The sequence below is a fragment of the Callorhinus ursinus genome, unplaced genomic scaffold (assembly GCF_003265705.2).
Source record: "Callorhinus ursinus isolate GAN/ISIS: 27379988/994484 unplaced genomic scaffold, GSC_fseal_2.0 scaffold42, whole genome shotgun sequence".
NCBI classification, from domain to species: Eukaryota; Metazoa; Chordata; class Mammalia; order Carnivora; family Otariidae; genus Callorhinus; species Callorhinus ursinus.
In genome coordinates, this window is record NW_027397104.1 from 12,724,661 (window position 1) to 12,745,341 (window position 20,681).

The 20,681-nt window shown below is 41.4% G+C and overlaps 2 long non-coding RNA genes across 4 annotated transcripts in view; one reads left to right on the forward strand and one right to left on the reverse strand.

Annotated features, from left to right (window-relative positions):
- The window catches only part of LOC141370693 (uncharacterized), a 171,939-nt gene that overhangs the window by 52,307 nt on the left and 98,951 nt on the right, over positions 1-20,681 (reverse strand). The window lies entirely within an intron of this gene.
- On the forward strand, positions 6,436-20,632 carry LOC141370668 (uncharacterized). 3 transcript variants are annotated; one of them, XR_012374924.1, is made up of 7 exons: positions 6,436-6,550; positions 7,530-7,656; positions 12,622-12,989; positions 14,041-14,212; positions 15,786-15,928; positions 17,033-17,301; positions 20,422-20,632. It is a non-coding gene; the product is annotated as an uncharacterized lncRNA (long non-coding RNA). The 3 variants fall into 3 exon arrangements; XR_012374922.1 differs by having other exon boundaries at positions 12,622-12,750; XR_012374923.1 differs by lacking the exon at positions 20,422-20,632 and adding an exon at positions 17,898-18,000 and having other exon boundaries at positions 12,622-12,750.

Sequence of the window (20,681 nt, forward strand, 5' to 3'; positions counted from 1 at the left end):
TCTCTCTCTCTCTCTCTCTCTCTCTCTCTCTCTCTCTCAAATAAAGAAAGAAATCTTCAAAATAGAGCCTTCACCTGGATATTGAAAACAGTCTAGGTTATTGGGAAACGTGAAGAAACAAAGCATAAGATCTTTCCATTTAAAAAAATAAGATAACTAGTGGAGGAAAAAATGCATCAGAGAATAAATGTCACCAGCTAACTGGCTCAAATAATGCACCCCTTTGCAAATCTTAAAAAATAATCATCTTTAAAATTCTTCCCAGCACAATCTGAAGCATGGTTGCAGTAGTTCACGTTTCTTTTGAGCTTTCCTGCGAGGCTCCTTGTCGCCACCTAGTGCCAACCGATCAAAATTCCACACCGCATGGAAATCCTAGCGTAAAACTGCGGGTTCCTTCTTTTGCTTAGAAAAGCAAGCTACCACCTGGGGAATTGTTAGCCTTTTCACCATAAAGAGAAGCTGTGAAGTGTTTCAACTCAGCGATCCTCAAGGTTTACCACAAGTATATATAGCTTGATGTGTCTACACACTCATATCCTGAAAAAAAATTCAACCCCATACACAATTCATTCTTTCCACCTGCAGACCTTATTGAGCACCTCCTTTGTACCGTGCCCAGTGCAATTGCCTAAGGATAGGAAACAAGGCCTAACGGTCTGGTGGAAGAGAGAAATAAGTGATGAAATACAATAGAGTGTAATAAGCATTTATTGCCTGAATGAACTTTTAAGAATAACAGGAAGCCTCCCAGTGAAGAATCCAGGGAAAAGGCATGCCTTCACAGAATTCACAGCCTTGTAATGGCTTGTAAGCACAGATGGGAAGGCCACGCATGAGGAGTGGAATACAGGGGGGCCTGAGAGGTCAGTGGTTCAGAAGGAGGCTCTGAAGCCCGAGTGGCCTGGTTTCATCTTGATCCTGCTACTTTAATTCTCTGTGCCTTGGTGTCACCTTTGTCAAACTGGGGTAATAGCCATGTCTCCCACCTCGGAGACTGAGAATGAAAGCAGGTAATGCCCAGAACGCACTCAGAAGAGCACCTGCTCCTAGTGAGCGCTCAACAGCTCTCGGCTGGGAGTGTTTGGGCTGGAGTGTCAGTGCTCAGGGACTGGAAAGGGAGACAGTCACGAAAGGACCCCAACATGGTGACATTGTGATCAAATGGGAGCTGAGACTCCTCTCCCCTGCCACACACATGTTCCATAGTGGAGCCAGCCCGGGGGTGCTCACAACCATGTTTGTTTGTCCAAGGACACGACGGGGTCGTGTAAAGAACCACGTGCCTCAGAGGTGATCGTGTTCACCTTTCCACCCTAGTAGAAGTGCTGCCTAAACCTCTCTACACCCCTCCCCGGTGCCAGGGGCTCAGTGGGTACATGAGGCGAAGCTCTGTGTGCAGCCTTTTCCATGTCAGGACAGCGGACGGCTGACGGGGTGGACGGAGACACGGAAGAGAAAGGAGGAAGACCATGACTCATCGGCATTATCTGTCCTATCTCTCTGCCTCCTTTTTCTGAGGTGTCTTGCATTTCCGGGTACATTGTTGTCTTCTCCCCACCAGGGGACCGAGGCGGAAAAGAAGTCAAAGGAGAAAAGGAAGAAGGCAAACAAGGAGGAGGAAGAGGGGGAGGAAGACTGAGATGAATATTTACTGAGTGCTTATGCCTTGAGCATCTTCTGTGTATTAATCTCACTTAATTAGCATGACAGTCCTGGGAGACCGTTCTATTACTATTCACACCTTACAAATGAGAAAACACTCTAAGCCCCAGGAAGATTAAACGATTTACCCGAGTCACACAGCTGGTAAGTGGCGAAGCTGGGATTCTATCCCATCTCCTACACGAGGGTCCCCATATGTACCCCCGGCTTCCTGAAGGTCCTCAGCATGAAGGCGACCAGGCATGCCTTCCTCTTGAGCTGTTCCAAGCTCCAAAATTCTCTTTCCTCCTCCCTACCCAGACCTTGTCTAAAATAGCTATTCTTGGGACGCCTGGGTGGCTCGGTCGGTTAAGCATCTGCCTTTGGCTTGGGTCATGATCCCAGGGTCTTGCACGGGGCTCCTTGGTCAGTGGACAGCCTGCTTCTCCCTCTGCCTGCCACTCCCCCTGCTTGCTCAGTCTCTCTCTCTCTCTCTCTCTCTCTCTCTGATAAATCAATCAATCAATCAATCAATCTTTTAAAAAATGGCTATTCTTACAAAATGGCTGAATTCAGCTAGACAATAAAAGATATATGTGTTTGTGTTTAACCCAACTGGCATTAAGATAAAGAAGGGTTATAATTCTCTCTCAGCAGAACGCACATACACACCCCAACACTTACTCCTTCCGGAAACATCTGACTTTTGAAACGATAGTTAATTTGAATTATTCCTGAACAAAAGATAAAGAAATCTAATTTTTTCCTGAGAACCTTGCCTCTTATTTATGTATTATTTATTGGCAGTCACTATGTTGGCTGGAGTTTAAGTGCTTATCTTCACTATCCTCAGACAATGAATATCTGTAAGATCGGAACTGTCCTCTGCTGTGAAATATACATACAGTCATTCACAGATGCAATGAAGTTCATTTGTTACTTCTCCCGGGGATTGCTTTATAAATCTCAAATTTATTATAGAACACAAAGGTGTCTCCCTGGTTAAAAGAATTTAAGACATCTTTAAAACATGCACACAACAACTGTTTTTCCTAATAGGACCAAATAGTCAGACTTAGGTGAGAGTAAAAACTTGGAAGGAAAGAGAAAGAGAATAGATCAAAATTCCAGAGAATAATAGTTTTTACACTAAGAATTTTGTGTTTGACCCCCCAAATTTCTATGTATTACTTTTTCCACCAATAGTAATATATATGTGTATTGTAAAAGCATTTCAGATTCCTCCAAAGCTGAGCTATAAAAATAGAAAAGTGGCTCAGCTTTGGAGGAATCTGAAATGCTTTTATAATACACATATTAGCAGAAGACATGAACAGACATTTTTCCAAAGAAGACATCCAAATGGCCAACAGGCACATAAAAAAGTGCTCAACATCTCTTGGCATCAGGGAAATCCAAATCAAAACCTCAATGAGATATCACCTCACACCAGGCACATGGCTACAATTAACAAGTCAGGAAACGACAGATGTTGGCGAGGATGCAGAGAAAGGGGAACCCTCCTCCACTGTTGGTGGGAATGCAAGCTGGTGCAGCCACTCTGGAAAACAGTATGGAGGTTCCTCAAAAAGTTGAAAATAGAGCTACCCTACGATCCAGCAATTGCACTACTGGGTATTTACCCCAAAGATACAAATGTAGCGATCCGAAGGGGTACATGCACCCCGATGTTTATAGCAGCAATGTCCACAATAGCCAAACTATGGAAAGAGCCAAGATGTCCATCGACAGAGGAATGGATAAAGAAGAGGTGGTATATATACACAATGGAATATTATGCAGCCATCAAAAGGAATGAGAGCTTGCCGTTTGCAACGACGTGGATGGAACTGGAGGGTGTTATGCTGAGCGAAATAAGTCAATCAGAGAAAGACGTGTATCATATGACCTCACTGATATGAGGAATTCTTAATCTCAGGAAACAAACTGAGCGTTGCTAGAGTGGTGGGGGTGGGAGGGAGGGGTTGGCTGGGTGATAGACATTGGGGAGGGTATGTGCTATGGTGAGCGCTGTGAATTGTGCAATACTGTTGAATCACAGATCTGTACCTCTGAAACAAATAAGACAATATATATTAAGAAAAAAAAGAAGATAGCAGGAGGGGAAGAATGAAGGGGGGGGAAATAGGAGGGGGAGACGAACCATGAGAGACGATGGACTCTGAAAAACAAACTGAGGGTTCTAGAGGGGAGGGGGGTGGGGGGATGGGTTAGCCTGGTGATGGGTATTAAAGAGGGCATGTTCTGCGTGGAGCACTAGGTATTATGCACAAGCAATGAATCATGGAACACTACATCAAAAACTGATGTAATGTATGGTGATTAACATAACAATAAAAATTTAAAGATAAAAAAAAGAAATAGCACAGAAATGAGAGTTGAATTAAATAGCCAGGTATCTAGAAGACAGATTCTGATAAAAGCCATTGAAAAGGTCTACTAGACCTAGAGCTTGCCGACGATGAGTTTTTCAGGCTCTCCAGAGATCTGGGGGAATCTAGCCCCTCTGATCACAGCAGCAAGTTCAATAATACACCCTCATGTAGGATTTCCCTCCTTCTCTGTCTCATGAAATCACTTCCCAAATAAATTACTTACGTACAAGACATGGTTTCAAGCTCTGCTTTCTGGGAAGACAACCCAAGACAAAACGATTCCTATTTTAACTATAATGTGAGCAAGTAAGTCTTAAGGTGAATACCAAATTTTAGAAATACCTTAATATTTCCCGTAAAAGTTCACTGCTAGGTAAGGCTTAGTCACATGCAGAGTAAAGACTATGGAATTGTGCATTATTTACTGACTAAAGAACAGACTTGTATTGTGGAATTAGTTCTCAGCCCACAAGCTGAGGACGTGAAAAATCTTTTCATGACACAGCTATGTGTTGTGATGGGAATTTGTCCCAGTGGAATTTGAGCTATTATAAGTCTGCATACATGATGTATAAGAAATATTCATTGAAATTCGTGTTTTAAGGAGGGAAAAATTGTGTTTCTGAATGGTAGGAAGATCAAGGTTCTTCTTAGGAACCAGTTTTTGTTCATTTGAAACTATCAGTAGCCAGAAATCTCTGAGGCAAAGGGGATTCCCCAGAAGGCTGCTGAACAAAACAAAAGCTTTGTCAAGGGAAATGTTGGGTGTGTTCATGTGTGGAAATGATCCAGGAACGTTTTTTATTAGCAGATTTGGTTTCGGTCACTCAATAATGAGTACCCTGCATGAACCAGACACCTTGCTAAGTACAGGAAACAAACAAAAGGGGCATCTTCTTCTTTTCACTGAGCATATATTTCTAGTGGGGACATAGACAATAAACCAACAAATACAAACAGGAACACATAACTAGAAATTACAGTAGGTGCTAGGAAGTAGTATAAGGAGACAGGATAGGGGAAAAGAGCAAATTTAGATTAGGATCAGGAAAGAACGCTCGGGAAGCCAGATGATGCTGAATCCTAAAAAGTGAGTGGGAAGGAGTTAGCCAAATGAAAAGTAGGTGAACGAGGGGTCCAAAAAGAACACTCCTGTGTTGATTTCACGGGGGCGGGGGAGAGCTCAGTTGGTTCATGGATAAAAATTAATGAGTAAGAACATAATAAGCAAGGCCAAGAGTGGTGCAAGAGGAAGCTGCAGGAGTGGGCAGAGACTAGATATGCGGCTCCTTGACGGTCATATTAAAATGTTTGAAGTCTATAGTAAATGCAGTGAGGCTCAAGGAAACCATCTTGTGTAAGCTTAAGCCAACTGCAATCAATCAATCAATCAATAAATAAATAAATAAATAAATAAAATTAGGCATCACTCGCCTTCCTGGCAAAGAGTAGATCATGTCATCCCTTCCTGAACCACAGCTGCCAGGGAATTTATTAAAACATCCAGTTTTGATGCTGGATATATTAACGGGAAACTCTGCCTCCCCAGATTTAACTGCATGTGCTTTACCTTGGTTTCAAGGAACAGAGTTGTAAGGCAGATCTGGGGCAAGCCAGATCTGAATTGCAAGTGAGAACCCTTGCTGGGAGTTTGTGGGTTGAGAACTAATCCCAAAATACAAGTCTGTTCTTTAGTCAGTAAATAACGTGCAATCCCAGAGTCCTTACTCTGCATGTGACGAAGCCTTACCTATCGGTGAACTCTTATGGGAAGTATTAAGGTATTTCTAAAATTTGGTATTCACCTGAAGACTTGCTCACATTATAGTTAAAATAGGAATCATTTTGTCTTGGGTTGTCTTGCCAGAAGCAGAGCTTTGAAACCTTTTATGTCATCTTCACAACCACCTTATGAGCTGAGTACACTCACCTCCACTTCACAGATGAGGGAAAGGCAAGTCAGATCAGGTCACTGACTCTAAGGACACAGCTGGGAAAGCACGCTTGGCCACCAGAAGTTACGAGGGTAAAAAAACGGTTCCAGTAGATCTTTATCTTGCCTTTGCAACGCCCTCCAAATGTCGGCCTAAGGCAGACCATCCGTATCTGTTGATTAGTTGATGAAGTGACCAGATTGACCAGATTGTGGCCATTCTGCAGTCTTAAAAAGAGGTCACTGGTGTCAAATTAACAATGAGCTCATTAAGAACCACTTGGGAAACAATTAGGCCACGGGAATTTCGCTTGGCAAGCGTGGAGGCTGGGAGAGGGGATTTGGCTGCAGATTCTGGCAAGGGCCCCAGCGGCACCCAGGGCCACGGCAGACGTGTCCGCAGACTGAAGGCAAGTCCCTGCCAACGCGCGCGCGGGCGTTGAGAAAACTAGGTGCCCCGCCCCGCCCCCCTCGCCCCAACCAGCTTTGCATCGTGGTTTCTTTCCGTTTGCCTTTGAAGAACACAGCCAATAAATTGCCGCTAGGTGTCCTCCAAGTAAAAATAATGAGAGAAAAGGTACTTGAGCACTTTTCTTTTTCATGGTCGCTTTTGAGAACTAACTTAAGTTGTCCGGGTTCTTGGACTCCCGGGTTCTTAGGGACAGAGCGGTACTGAGTAGTGAAACAGGAACCTCCGACCTCTGTGAATGAAAGGGTGTATCTGTCAAGCAAGGGGCATCGGAGCTGCTCATTTTCATTTTCAATTAGGATTTGTATCATTCGGCTTCAGGACGACAGACCACGGAGGCCTGGGACGGGCGAATGCTGTTCTCACCCAAACTGCCTGGCTCCCTGCAGGGCGCTGCAGGGGACAGAACCCCTGGGGGCCCCTGAACTCTGGCACTGCCCGAGCTGTTGAGCAATTTTGAACGTACCGAACTGTGCTCCCGGCGGGTTTCTAATGTCTAAACATCTTAACATTTAAATTAGGTGAATTGCAGCAATTGCTTTTCCCTGAACACATCAGGTGCCATCGTTTCCGTTTTCTTTAGTTTTGGCGTGGGCAAATAGAAAAGCACCATCTGGCCAAGTACGTCCCCAGCTGGCAAAGTTATAAACACGGACTTCTTCCCCTTGGTCTTTGCAGGCTCCGCGTCCCCTCCTTGCCTGCCCGCGGGTCCCCTTCTCCTTCCCAGGGCTTTTTGCCATCCCCACCTCTTCTGTCTCTCCTCTTTCCACTTTCTCTCGCTTTTAACCATTTTTACGCGCGCACACGATCAATTTTCTGCTTATGAGCTTCCACACATTCAACTTGAGTAAGTGCTTGCCCTGGCTTTAGAGAGTCGGGGGGGCGGGGCACAGAAAATAACAGAAGAGGAAAGGAGAAAAACAAGATTTAGAAAACAGGTGTCTCGATCTGCACCTGCCCAAAACTTAAGACGGAAATTCGGCCCCCCGGGGGTGGGGGGGGGGGGGAGGGGAGTGATGCAAGCCTAGAGAGCCGCTTCCCTTCACTTTCCCTGCCTCAAATGCTGGACTCCTATATTAAGTTGTAGGAATTTCTGATCTTACCACAGCCAGATGACTCATACCCACTGACTGGCTCCTTGGGCTTCTGCAAAACACCTGGAAAGATAAACCTGACCCAGAAAACAATCTCTCGCTCCAGGTTAGCCTTTCAAGGTAGGTAGGGGAATTTTCAGCCCTTATTTCCATTTTGTTCACCAGATTCACAGACATTAATCTTGATTTCAGACATAGTTATGTCTGAGAGTCAAAAACAATTCCCAAATGAAGTGATAAACCACCATGGACTGGGCTTGCTTCTGCCTGGGGAGGGAAACTGAAATGAGCCAAAGATGACCTTATTTGGGGCCAGAAAGAACTGAGATCTCTGTGGAAGGGCACCCTGTCTGCTTGCAGAGCTGCCTCTGGCTCTTCAAAACATCCCTCCTCTGAAGAACCTCAGTGGCCCCAGTTTGCTTTTCGGGGACACATTGTCTTTATCTCCTTAAAGCCTAAACTAAGAAGGGCGCCTGGGTGGCTCAGTTGTTTAAGCATCTGCCTTTGGCTCAGGTCATGATCCTGGAGTCCTGGGATGGAGTCCCACATCGGGCTCCCTGCTCAGCAGGGAGTCTGCTTCTCCCTCTGACTCTCCCCCATCTCATGCTCTCTCTCTATCATTATCTCTCTCTCTCAATAAATAAAAATTTTTAAAAAAAGCCTAAACTAAGAGGATCTGTAACTAAATTCTCTCTGAGTGCAAGCCATAAGGTAAAGGGAAAGTGGGGTCCACAGAGTCTAATTCAAAAGTTAAATGTGAACTAAACCCCAAGAAACAATCCTATACTGGCTTGCCCCTTCTTTTTGTATGAGAATCAGAAGGGAAAAGGAATCAGGAAAATACTTTTCAGGAAGTGCACAGAGGAGTCCTGAATTTAGAAACCCTAGCCGTAGAGGTAAAGCATAATCACCAGTAAATCGCTGGTCTGTATAAACCAGTAACTGCTTGTTCAACTCTTCTTTCTAAGATAATAGCTGATATTTATCAAGTGCTTCAAATGCTCCTGGCTCTGTGTTAGGGGTTCTATAAACATTAATTAATCGAATACTCTCAACAACCCTAAAAGGTGTATATCATTTTTTAATTGAGGTATAACTAACATATAATGTGTAAGTTTAAGGTGTATGATATGTTAATTTGATACGTTTATAGACTGCAGTGGGATCACCACCATATGTATCATTATTATATTTTTAACAGATAGGAAAACTGTTGCTCAGAGAGGTCTGAAACTTTTCTTGAAGTCAACAGCAATTTCCTCTGACATAATTTGACCAAGGCCCTGGGCATGCCTGAGAGCCTGAGGAACCTGGGTATTAGGAAAAACTGAATTAGAATTTAAGAAAGTAGATCACTTATTAATTTTTGGACCTTCAAAAATGAAAATGCCTAATATTTCTCATTTTACAAAATAGGGAAACATGTTCTGACCATCCCCTGCTTTTGGCTTTCTCTCTTTTTGAAGATTACCCATATTCTTTCCCAGTAGACACCATTCCTCATTCAAAGTAGCCATGGGTATAGAGCTAGCAGGCAAAGACTCAGAATTTGAACCCAAGACAATGTAGGTCAAAGGCTGGACTCCTATTCATTTGCCAGGCTGACCTGTCACTGTTGGCACTCTTCATGCTCCTGCCATGGAGACTGAGTTTGAAGGGTAGAGGAACCATAACTTTTAGAAATCTAAGTGCTCTTGTGTGAATGAAGGGGAAAAACAGTGAAATACCAGTGAGATGGAGGAAAATGACTGCTCCAGCCAGCCTGCACTAGAAATGAGCTTGTCTATCGTACTGTTGTCTATCCACAAGATGTTTCCAGAGGTCTTTTACTGCAGTGCTACTCAGTGTGGTCCAAGAACCTCTGAGTGAAATAAGGACAAAAATTGAGAGTGTGTAGGAACCTTTGGTAGTATCACAACATCTAAGCAAAAGATTCTAGATGTCCAAAACTATCTGTCTGCCATGAGTTGGAAATAAAGACAAATAAAAACAAAATCAAGACGAACGGTTTAAGAATCACTAATTTATTCCATTAGGATATTGGTTTGTGTTTCCAGGTCTCTCTTGTAAGGCTTAAGAATCATTCAGCAAAACTCAAGTTGATTGCTTGCCTCTCCAGATAGAACCTAAGTTCCCCAAGCGTGGGATTTTGTTTTGTCCACTGCTCCATCCCTGATTCCTAGAATCATGCCTGATGTTCAATGAATATTTGTTGATTGTGGAAATGCACTCATTTCCCAGTGGGAAATGCCCAAAGTCTTGTCCAAGAGTTGCCCTTGTCCTTTTGAAAGTGGATCACAAGATGACCCAGGTGATGACTGGTCCTCTGCACCCAGCCTGCCTCCTCACCTTCCTCCCATCTATACCTCTCACTCAGCCCAGACCTCCACCTCCTCAGGAGGAGAGGGAGGAGAAATTGTTGCCATTTATTTTCCCAGATGAGCTTCAGGATCATATGGGCATATTGTCCACACTGGTCCACTAATTTTCTGATTGACATTACACTAAGTATATAAATTAATTTTAAAAGATACACAACTTTACAACATTGAGTCTTCTCACTCATGAGCATGATATGTCTGATTATTTTCTTCTTTGTAAAGGCTGAATAATATTCTATTGTATAATGCATGTAACTTTTATAATTACCATAACAGGCTGAAGCAACTATTTTCATAAAATCTGTTTTTAAAAAAAGAAAAAAGTTAGTTATAAAAATAAAGGAAAAAATAAGAAGCAATCTCTTTCTACCTGGATACAACTACACACATAAAAATGCTTTTGCTCAGAAAGTGAATCATATACCATGGCAAGTTAAATAGTGTGGAAATATTATATTTAGTATATCTCCACTCTCTAGGCAAATGAGGACCAGAGAGAATAGCTGTCTTTCCCAGCCTTTTACAGCTATTCATGGAATCTGACTCAACTAATTTGTAACTGTGCCATGTCTATATAATGTGTCTTCCACATGATTCCTGCTTTCACATGTCATGACATGTGTCCTCCACACACCTTTCCCCAAGTGACCCCTGAAGAACTTGGCCTAAGAGTGTAAATAATAATTATAGTTAGGGGTGCCTGGGTTATATAGTTAAACTCAGGTCATGATCCCAGGGTCCTGGGATCCAGCCCCGCATCGGGCTCCCTGCTCGGTGGGAAGCCTGCTTCTCCCTCTCCCACTCCCCCTGCTTGTGTTCCCTCTCTCACTATGTCTCTCTCTGTCAAATAAATAAATAAAATCTTCAAAACTAACAATAATTATAGTTACAGGAATTTCTTTTATGTATGCCTAATTAAATTATTACAAAGTTATGTATATTCCTAAGAAATTCTCAGCTAAATACTGCTATAATCATATTTATAAAAAAATTATATTGCTCTTGTGTGCTTATCTTCATAAATTCTATCATTTTTATCAGCTCCCAAGGAAACATTGGCACAAATATTTCTGAACCAACTACCTATGTGGTCAAGAGAGGAAATAGGACACCAGTACCGAGTAGTGAGCATTTATTCTAACTGAAGATGTCTGAAGTTAGCCAGAATGTGTTTTTTCCTTTGCACCGTGTAATCCAAATTTAAATTTTTTAAGGGATAGCTGGGATATCACTTGCAAAACAGAAAGGTTTATCTTTCACAGTCTAAAGTATTCCAGTAAAGTCATAAATCAACTGGTCATTTCTCCATTTAATGATTTACCACCTTATCAAAAGCATCTCCTTGTTAGCTTTTTATAAGGCTTATCATCTAGAGCCAGCCTCCAAAATTAGAGGCTAATAAATTATTAGCTACATGTCTAGATGTGCAACAGCTGACTGAGGAGTAATAAAAGATCCCTCCCTCCTTACTATTCATCTGGGTAATTAGTCTGTATTCACTGGCACAATGCTGTAAAGATCTGGAAACCATTCTGTTAATGTGTTCAATATAGGCAGCTGGGGGAAAAGCCTGGTCGAAAGGGTTTGGGGAAAGAAGCTCAGTAATATTTGACTGTTTCTACTGATCACATTTAGATGTCTCAAACCTCTACCTCCCTCTCTCATCTGTCTGTAGGGGAGGCAAATATTGATATTTTGATTTATAATTATGAAAGTCATGGGCTTCTCAAGTATGCTGTCAGATTTCACTCATCTTGATTTGGCTTCCACTAATTTTGGAAGTCCACATAATGCTAACAAAAAGGCCACTTTTTAAAATCAAATCCTGGGGTGCCCGGGTAGCTCAGTCAGTTACGCGTCTGCCTTCGGTTCAGGTCATGGTCCCAGCGTCCTGGGATGGAGCGCCCCCCGTCGGGCTTCCTGCTGAGCAGGGAGGCTGCTTCTCCCTCTCCCTGCCGCTTCCCCTGCTTGTGTGCTCTCTCTCTCTCCCCCTGTCAAACAAACAAACAAACAAACAAAAATAAAAGAAAATCCTTTATTTCCTGCTAAATTTGCAAGCAAATTATGTAAATATATCTTAAGGAGGTGAAGATCTTTTTTTTTTTTTTGTTAGAGAGAGAGAAAGAGAGAGAGAGCACAAGCAGGGGGAGAGACAGGCAGAGCAAGAAGTAGTTTCCCTGCTGAGAAAGAAGCAGTTTCCCTGCTGAGCAAGGAGCCTGATGCGGGACTTGATTCCAGGATCCCAAGATCATGACCTGAGCCGAAGGCAGATGCTTAACAACCGAGCCAAGGGGATGAAGATCTTTTATATTCCATTAGATAGTAAAAGTTTTCATGCACTTCAGAAGTAACCTTTCTAGCGCAATCTAGATAATGTAATTACGTCCTGCCTTGGAAGAACACAGATACACTAGATAGATAGGTAGGTGGATGGATGGATGGATGGATGGATGGATGGATGGATGGAAAGAAAGAAAGAAGGAAGAAAAAAAGGAAGGAAGGAAAGCAGGTGGGGAGGAAGGAAGTGAAGGAAGAAAAAAAGAAAGGAAAGAAGAATCTATAGATCACTAAGGACCTAGGACCTACCACTCAGTTTTGCAGATCTAGAAATGTGGTATGCTTGCTTTTCTCAGGATTGATTAGTGCTTGGAAGCTGATTCAGTCTAACAATCCCACGTAAGAATATTTATGTTTATATTCACAGTCCTTTTAAAATTTCACTAGAAGAAATCTCCTGACCAAGATCTAAGGCCCATCACCTGCCTTCTTATGGAAAGACGTATTCAGCAGAAAAGTCTGGTCAGTGGAGAAGGAATCTGAACCAAAGGAGTTGGTATGCTCTGGCAGAGGTTATTTGAAATTATAGAAAAAAACAGAGAACAGAGGGCCTTAAGTAAGTGAGCTGATGGTTGAGGCAAAGGGATACAAATAGCCCTACGTTCAAGGGGTCACCACATTCAAGATTCAGTCCAGAGATCTGAAAGGGCAGAAACTCAGTGCTGACGGTAGTCACAGAAGACCAATCAAAGAGGGAATGCTTATATTAATGCTTGTTAATATAATTCACAATAGGTGAGTGTATATGTCAACACTTTCCACAAAATATTTCCTGCTTTTCACTTTCCTAAAACATGGTAGGATTATATTTCCCCCACCCCATTGATATTAGACATGCTCATTGCTTTAGCCAAAGAAAATATAAATAGAAGTGAAATGTGTCATTTCCAGGCTGAAGCTCCAAGAGGCAGGGTGTGATTTGCCACATCCCCTGCTATGGTTATCATGGCTGCACAGAGATGACCAGAAGGTGCAAAGCCCTCTGTCAACCCTTGTTGGGCATATGTGTGAGAAAGAAAGAAATGATTCTTGGGCTAAGCTGCTGAGACATTGGGGTTGTTTATTACTGAAACATAACCCAACCTATCCTTCCTGTTGTGGTATATAGCCTGGAATTAGAAATTATTTTAAATTAAGGCACCACCTTCTTGGAGTCGAGGTACATTGACAACCTAATTAATACTTAGAAGCTGACTTGTTGTTTATATAATCAGAACAAAGGGAACTGAACAGTGTTGTGAGATGCCCGGGAAAACATAATGAACTACTACTGTACTACAATCGAGCATACTCTCCAGTGATTGCATTAGACCCCCCTGCCAAACACCATAGTTCATTTATTCATTTACTCATTCATTCATTCATTCATCCAACAAATATGTGTACAGTGCTTACCACATGCCAGGCACCGTGCTGGATCCTGGGGATTCAACAATGAAAACACTGAGACAGTCCCAGGCCTTACAGACGTACTCTTTACTCTCATTCTTCTAGATTCCACGAAGATCATGTACTTAACATCAGCACATATTCCTTTATTGGGACTGCTTAGGCTGCCACTTTCCTTAGTTATATTTTTGTTCTAAACATACACTCTCTATCAGTGCTTCTGAAACTATCACGTTTCTTTTCTAATCCATTCCAGACCAGTGCTTTTGTAAAATACTGTACAATAAAAATAAGTTACTGGAAAGACATTACATGTGATTGAATGTCAAAGCAATGGTGATAAGCTATAAAAGTGTCTAAATGATTATTTGCAACTTCTGTACTTCTCTCCTTCCAGGTGGACAAAAGTTCACAGACCAGCACTGGTCTATGGACAATACTTTGAGGAGGACTACTCTGGACAAGCAGGGAGGACCAATACAAACTAAGTTTTTATTTTCTTTTGTAAAACCATCTGCCTCTTAATCACCAAAGTTATACAAGTTTTATATGCTGAGTAACCTCTTCAGGTCAGCCCCCATGGCCCATTCGGCTAATCACTTGCATGATTATATAGTTAATATTATTTTAAACCAACTCACTTTTTTATATGGATCCATTTTTTAAATGTCTACCCCACATAAGTAGAAAATCAGTTTCACTTGCCATACATGAGATGTAACTGTGCAAAGAAGTGTTATGAATAAGTTGTTATTCAAGTCTAGGGAGAAAGATGGTGGCCTGCTCCAAGAAGAGTTCAAATGTTACTGATGCAGAACTAAAACTTCCTATTTGACCTAATCAGGAAACGGAGAGGAAATTAAAGAGAACTTGTACTCATTATGTATTTCAATGCTCTGTAATGCGCAATTACGTTCCATCTAAAACCATTTTAAGGATCAAACAGTAGTTTCCCTATTCTACAGAAAACAGGGCAATATTTTAACTCACCCCATATGAGGACCATCCGAGTTGTCCACCATGACTATGTCTGCCTACAGTCACCCGTCAGGTGGTCCTAATCACATGGATAACTGCACACAGGTATCAGATGTTACCACTTCCCTTCCTTGGTCACCCTGTCTTACAGACCACTGATGCTGTAGACCACAGGCTCATTGCAATTCTGAAAGTAACACTCTCCTCAGATCTATACAGTCTTCTTTATATGTAAAAAAAAAAAAAAAAAAAAAGATCTATACAGTTTTTTTGGGCCTTTTTTTTTTTTTTAAAGCAGACTCCACGTGCAATGTGGGGCTTGAATTCACAACCTGGAGATCAAGAGTCCCGTGCTCTACAGACTGAGCCAGCCAAGCGCCCCTATGAGACTTTTTGGACTCTGATTGTAGCATCTGACACACCATAAGCACCCAACTAACTTGTATTTTCTTCCTTCTTCCAATAATAACCAGTTTCTTTTCCTGATGAGAGGAGAAAAATATTTTTTAAAGCCTGGAATTCCCCCTCAGGCTCCCTTGTAGTTACAAGGAGGAAAACTAATTCTTACCCACTTATTTTTTTTTTTTTTTTTACTGTTGGAGTGATTTAATCACAATCCACAAATTTTTTAAAGAGAATATTTTGCATGGTGGATACACAAAAATATTTACAGAACCCACCAGAAGTTAGATGTTATGATTAAAGTAGACAATTCACAAAACAAAGATGGCTTAAAACACCAAAAAAAAAAAAAAAATCATGATCCACAGTTACAATATTGGTCACATCCGACGGACCTCAGGGGTTTGGCTTGGTCTCTCGGTTTTCATGTATCTACAACTCTATCCAACTTCGAACATTACTCTGACATTAGGGAGCAGAGGCTCCGAGGTCAGAAGAAGAGTCATTCAGCGGTTGTGAATTCTCAGTTAATTACCCCCAACTAAACACCAGACCTGGGTACACGCGCTGAGCTTATGCACTGTCTGAAGATTTAAATTTGTGTGATATTCCCAGATACGTGAATATGAGCCGAATCTAACAATGGAGAGATCCTTCCGCAGGCATTTCTTACCTAACGTTGAACTTTTATCAAAGAATTTTCCCCCCAACTAACAGTTTCAAATAAATGCTAACCATACAGTGCCTCTTCTCTTCCCTCAGGATATACAAACCACAGAATTCCGATGACTCACCCCAAAATAGCTTATGAATATGCCAGGGGCGGAAGGGCATGCTGTTTGGTTCTCTAAAACTTCCTGCCAAACTGAAGAAACTGAACATACACAGATATTTGGGGACTAACTGTGAGTAATAATGAGAATTTAATCCCCTTTAGTCTTCTGAGTTAGCAACAGCTTGCCTAACATGTCCGGTTACATCCTGTTTGTTACACATGTGACTCCTCGAAAAAATAATAATATTAATAGCACAATGTTTCATTGTTACTGCCATTATCTGTGTCAGTGGTTCTCAAACATTGGCAGCCATTTGTAGACTAAGGTCATCTCTTGGAGGAACTATAAATTCATGACTTTATGAAACAAACATATTATTATTGTGTCTTTGAAATAAAAAGCCAGGATTCAATGTATGGAATTTTACAGCTACACAAGCCCTTAAAGAGGAAAGGCAGTTACTTATATTGATTAAAATCTTGGATTTGAATCTCAGTTCTTACACCAGCTATGGCACCTTTAGGAGGTACTTGATCTAAGTCCTATTTCCCCCATATGTAAAATGCGGAGGATAAAGATTACTGTCTATATTTAGGGTTAGGATTCTAGGTCCATAGGGTGAGGATTAAATAGGGAATGTACGTAAATAAGGAATACTGCTAAGTAAATTATCTAGTGTGATCTCTTTTCACAAATAATGAATCTGAAGACCAAAGCCCTTAAGTGACCTTGGAACAGTCACACACCCATCACTGCAGTGCCAAGACAGAGCATTATAATGCTGTGGTTAAAAACAGTCAGCCCAGTTCAGGCCTCAGTTTTCCTACTTGCTAGCTGTAATAACCTTGGGCAAGTCACTTCATTTTTCTGTGCCTCAACATTCTTATCTATAATAGCAAAATAATAACAGTATTTTTCTTACAGCGTTACTAGGACAGCCTAAAAATGCAACATATAACAGCATGTACTAACTAATCAATAAATACTACTACACCAAAATTGAGAAGTTCTGGTTCGACCAAAAACAAATTTTAGAGTAAAACAAATGTTAACAATGCCAGACTCTTTAAAACTAAATCCATATAAGCAACCCAAACCTGAAAAAATAAATAACTAAAAAAACATATTTGATGCAGTTTACAAGGTGATCAGAATATTTGTGGATGTCTTTGCAGATCAAGGTACATGTCTTCTTCAAGGATGTTTATGTGTCATATTTCCCTTTTGTTATAGAGGAAAGATACCAATGAACAACTTAATACTTCAAACAACAACCACCATTGCAGGAGTCACTTTGATTGGAGTTTGAAAGGAATGCCACTATCCAGCTGCCCTGGACATTTGTGGAAGAAATGTAATATGCAAAAGGAAGAGAAAGGGAAGAGCACTGGACTCCCCTTTCCAGTCCAAGCTCTGACTAGAGTCAAGTTGCTGAACCTCTGAGTGGCCATCTATAAAATGGGGGCAGTTTCTGCCTTGTTACAAATGCTACATGGAAACAAGTATGAGACATGTTTCATAAATTTAATATGTTCTATTCATATGCATGCTTTAAACAGTTATGGCACTTTAATTGACTAGTTTATTCGAAAACTATTCTGCAAGAGTTAAGAGTCGGAAATATACTTTCCTTTTCTTTGCTTATTATATACTCAAAGGACATAAAGACTCTCATTTTAAGGAGCAGTACAGGAAAGAAACAGGAGAAAGCCTTCAAGTCCCAAAGAGAAAAAGAATTTGAAACTTGCCCCTCTTGACATGTGATTAAAAAATCATACAAGACTATATGCTTCTGTATCTCTTGACAATAATTAGCACCCATAGTAGGTGCTTAAGACATATTTGTTAAAAGAATGGATAAGACATAAATTAAAGATTTTAGGATTTATTGTGTCCAGCCCCTGACACCACTGCGTCCCTACTCCCACCCATTTCATCCCTAATTTGAAAATCACAGACTTAGGCACAGCCATTGATGACCTCCAAGAGGTATGTGCCTGTAACTGAGAGCAGCTTCACAAAAGGTTAAAAAGGTGACTGTGGTATAGATACAGAACTTCTCCCCAACTCATCATTTGTTTTTTGTTTTTTTTTTAAGCAACAGACTACCCTTTGTTTTTGCATTGTCTTGAAATTCTGCAAGTGATTTCAATCCTGAGTTGAAACCAAGGAGTCAAAGAACCTGAGAAACCATACTTCCTACCCACAATACACGTCATTTCAAAAAATGAGAGCAAAAATATCTATGTGACTTTTGTACTCCCCACGTCTCTTGAAGCACCATAAAAAAAAAAATGAATAGGAATGTTCTGTGATTTGGGATGGGGGACTGGACAGGTATGGCCCCTCACAGCTCCTCACACACCGTCCCAGAGAAAACTTGCCGAACAGAACTCTGCTTGGGGACTTCAGGGAGCACTGCGATTCAGACTGCTCCCTCCCAGTCATATCAGAACCCAAGATCAGACAGAGACGCTTCAGGGTTGCACATGTTTGCTGGCCCAGAACTCTGAGTGCGTCAGAGCCTCACCTGACACTGACTCATTGTTGGATGGAGAGCCAAGGCCTAATTGTGTTGGTCATATGTAGCTTCCCACTTGCAGCCAAGTATTCCAAGCCCTTGCAGAAAAAGTTCACCTTGCTTTCCCACTATGCCCTAAAATATTTCTAAGACCATAGACACCGCAGACTCCTGAATTCTCTTGCCACCCTCAGTTTGCTCCTGTCTCTTCTGATGGCTCTCCTCCCCCATCACTGCCCACTTCGGTATCAAACCTAATGCAGAAGCTGGGGGGCTCCTCCCTGTGGGCTCTCAATAAATATTCATCCAACTCAATTCGGTCACTCGCAGAGATAAGAGGCAGCAAGGATGACCAGATTTCCTAAATACATCTGAAAACCCATTACCTGGGGCCAGGGTGACAGGAGGTGGTTTCTTTACAGAAAAAGCAATTTTCCCAAATGCACAGTGGTAAGCCTCAATACAGATACTGTGTCTTAGTCAAGCTTTATTAAAAAAATTCAACATGCCTGGCACAGAGCTTAAGGCTCCAAGGCAGAAAAACTAAATTGGTAACAAAATTCTCCCAAAGTCATAGATGGTTCACAGACATCAAGAGTCAAACCCAACATGAAATATGTATTGGACAAAACTAACATAGAGCCAGCTCGTGTTTCTTGATATTTCAGACCATATGCTTTCCCATCTACCATGGCAGATTCCTTGTCTATTCGTTTGTGTACACACTGTGCCTGCAAAGTGCTAGAAACATACATATTTTGGATTTTTTGTTACAGAAATAAAGAATGGACGAATGTGAGATTAGTAAGAAATGAAGAAAGGAAATGAAAAGGGAAAGAAAAAGGAAAAACTAAACCTGTGGCAAATCAACAGTTATTCCATGAGCATAAGCACTTTGTGTTATTTTTGTGTGAATTAACATCTTAATACTAAAAATGAGCCTCTGAAGTCCAATTCTGTGTACAGGGTGTGCGTGTCGGGGCGGGGGGTGGGATGTAACATCTAACCCTTGAACTCAAAAGAATAAATTGGGGAAAGAAAGTTTCACACACACTGTTAAAAAAAAAAACACCCAGGTTATTCAAGATAAAAACACTGAACATGTGGTAGGATCAAACAAACCTAATTTACCGAAAACTAGCATATTCAATACTTCTATAATTCAAGAGGCAAGAAAGGCTATGGTGGGCGAGAGCACACACACAAAATACCCTACGTAAACAAACAAGCAAATAAAAGTAGGTAGGCCTCCAAGAATTTAGGGGACTCAAACAAAATAGAAAAGAGACAATTTCAGGGACCAAACTGGGAATGGTGTTTCCTAGCGCATGCGTGTAGAATGACTTAAATTAATATAAGCCATCACCAGGGAGTGAGGAGGAGATAGAACCAGAACCGTCCCTCTCCCTTCCCGGATAAATCAGTGACTCTTAATTGTAAGTAATAATTAGTAATATTATATTATAAATATTAATAGTATTTATTAACAAGTAACAGCTACAAATCCAAATTGGGTGGAAAATGACGGAGAAGGAAAAATGTTGAGAAAGAGGGAGTCTGGCAAGACCAGTTGGGGATAACAGGGGGAGGCAAGGGCCGTGTCAACTAAAAGGCAAGGGTGTGGAGCCACCCTTGCCCACACCGAGGGGGCAGCTCTCTCCTGGGTGCTCACATAGTTCTGTTCACACAGAGAAGCCAGAGCGAGTATTCTTACATATTACTGATTTTGTTGTTTTCCTTGCCATTTTGTCACCTCCTATCATGGTGTTAGCTTATAGCAAGTGCTTAATAAACAGTTGTTGAATGAAAAAACAAATCAACCAATGATACAGACTCTGACAATGACAGAATTTTCAAGCAGCTCAAGTGGGAGTAAGTTCAGCTTTAAAAAAAAAAACTGATACATGCTTAAAAACAAAACAAAACAAAAACAAAAAACAACCCTAGACCTGACTCTAAATTTGAGCCTGCACTGGAATACCCTAAACAAGGAAATTCAATAAGAATGGTCTCCCAACCTGGACAAAGCTAAACTCTTATCTATTCTCTGCACCTGTAACCGCTTGATTTATAAATAGTGTGCCCTTTTACTTTGCTTCAGGGTCAGCTGCACAGCAGAAGAAATGACTAAGATCACGTTGCTGTTGTGACTAATCTCTGCAAGAACAGTGCAGTAGATGAAAGGGAAAGCATCTCTAGAGCTCTCCAAATCAGAAGCAAGAAGCCCACTAGCTCAATGTGGAAAGTTGAAATGCAGGCAGCTGTGATGAGACAGACAGAAAGAAAGAAAGAAGAAAGAAAGAAGAAAGAAAGAAAAGAAAGAAAGAAAGAAAGAAAGAAAGAAAGAAAGAAAGAAAGAAA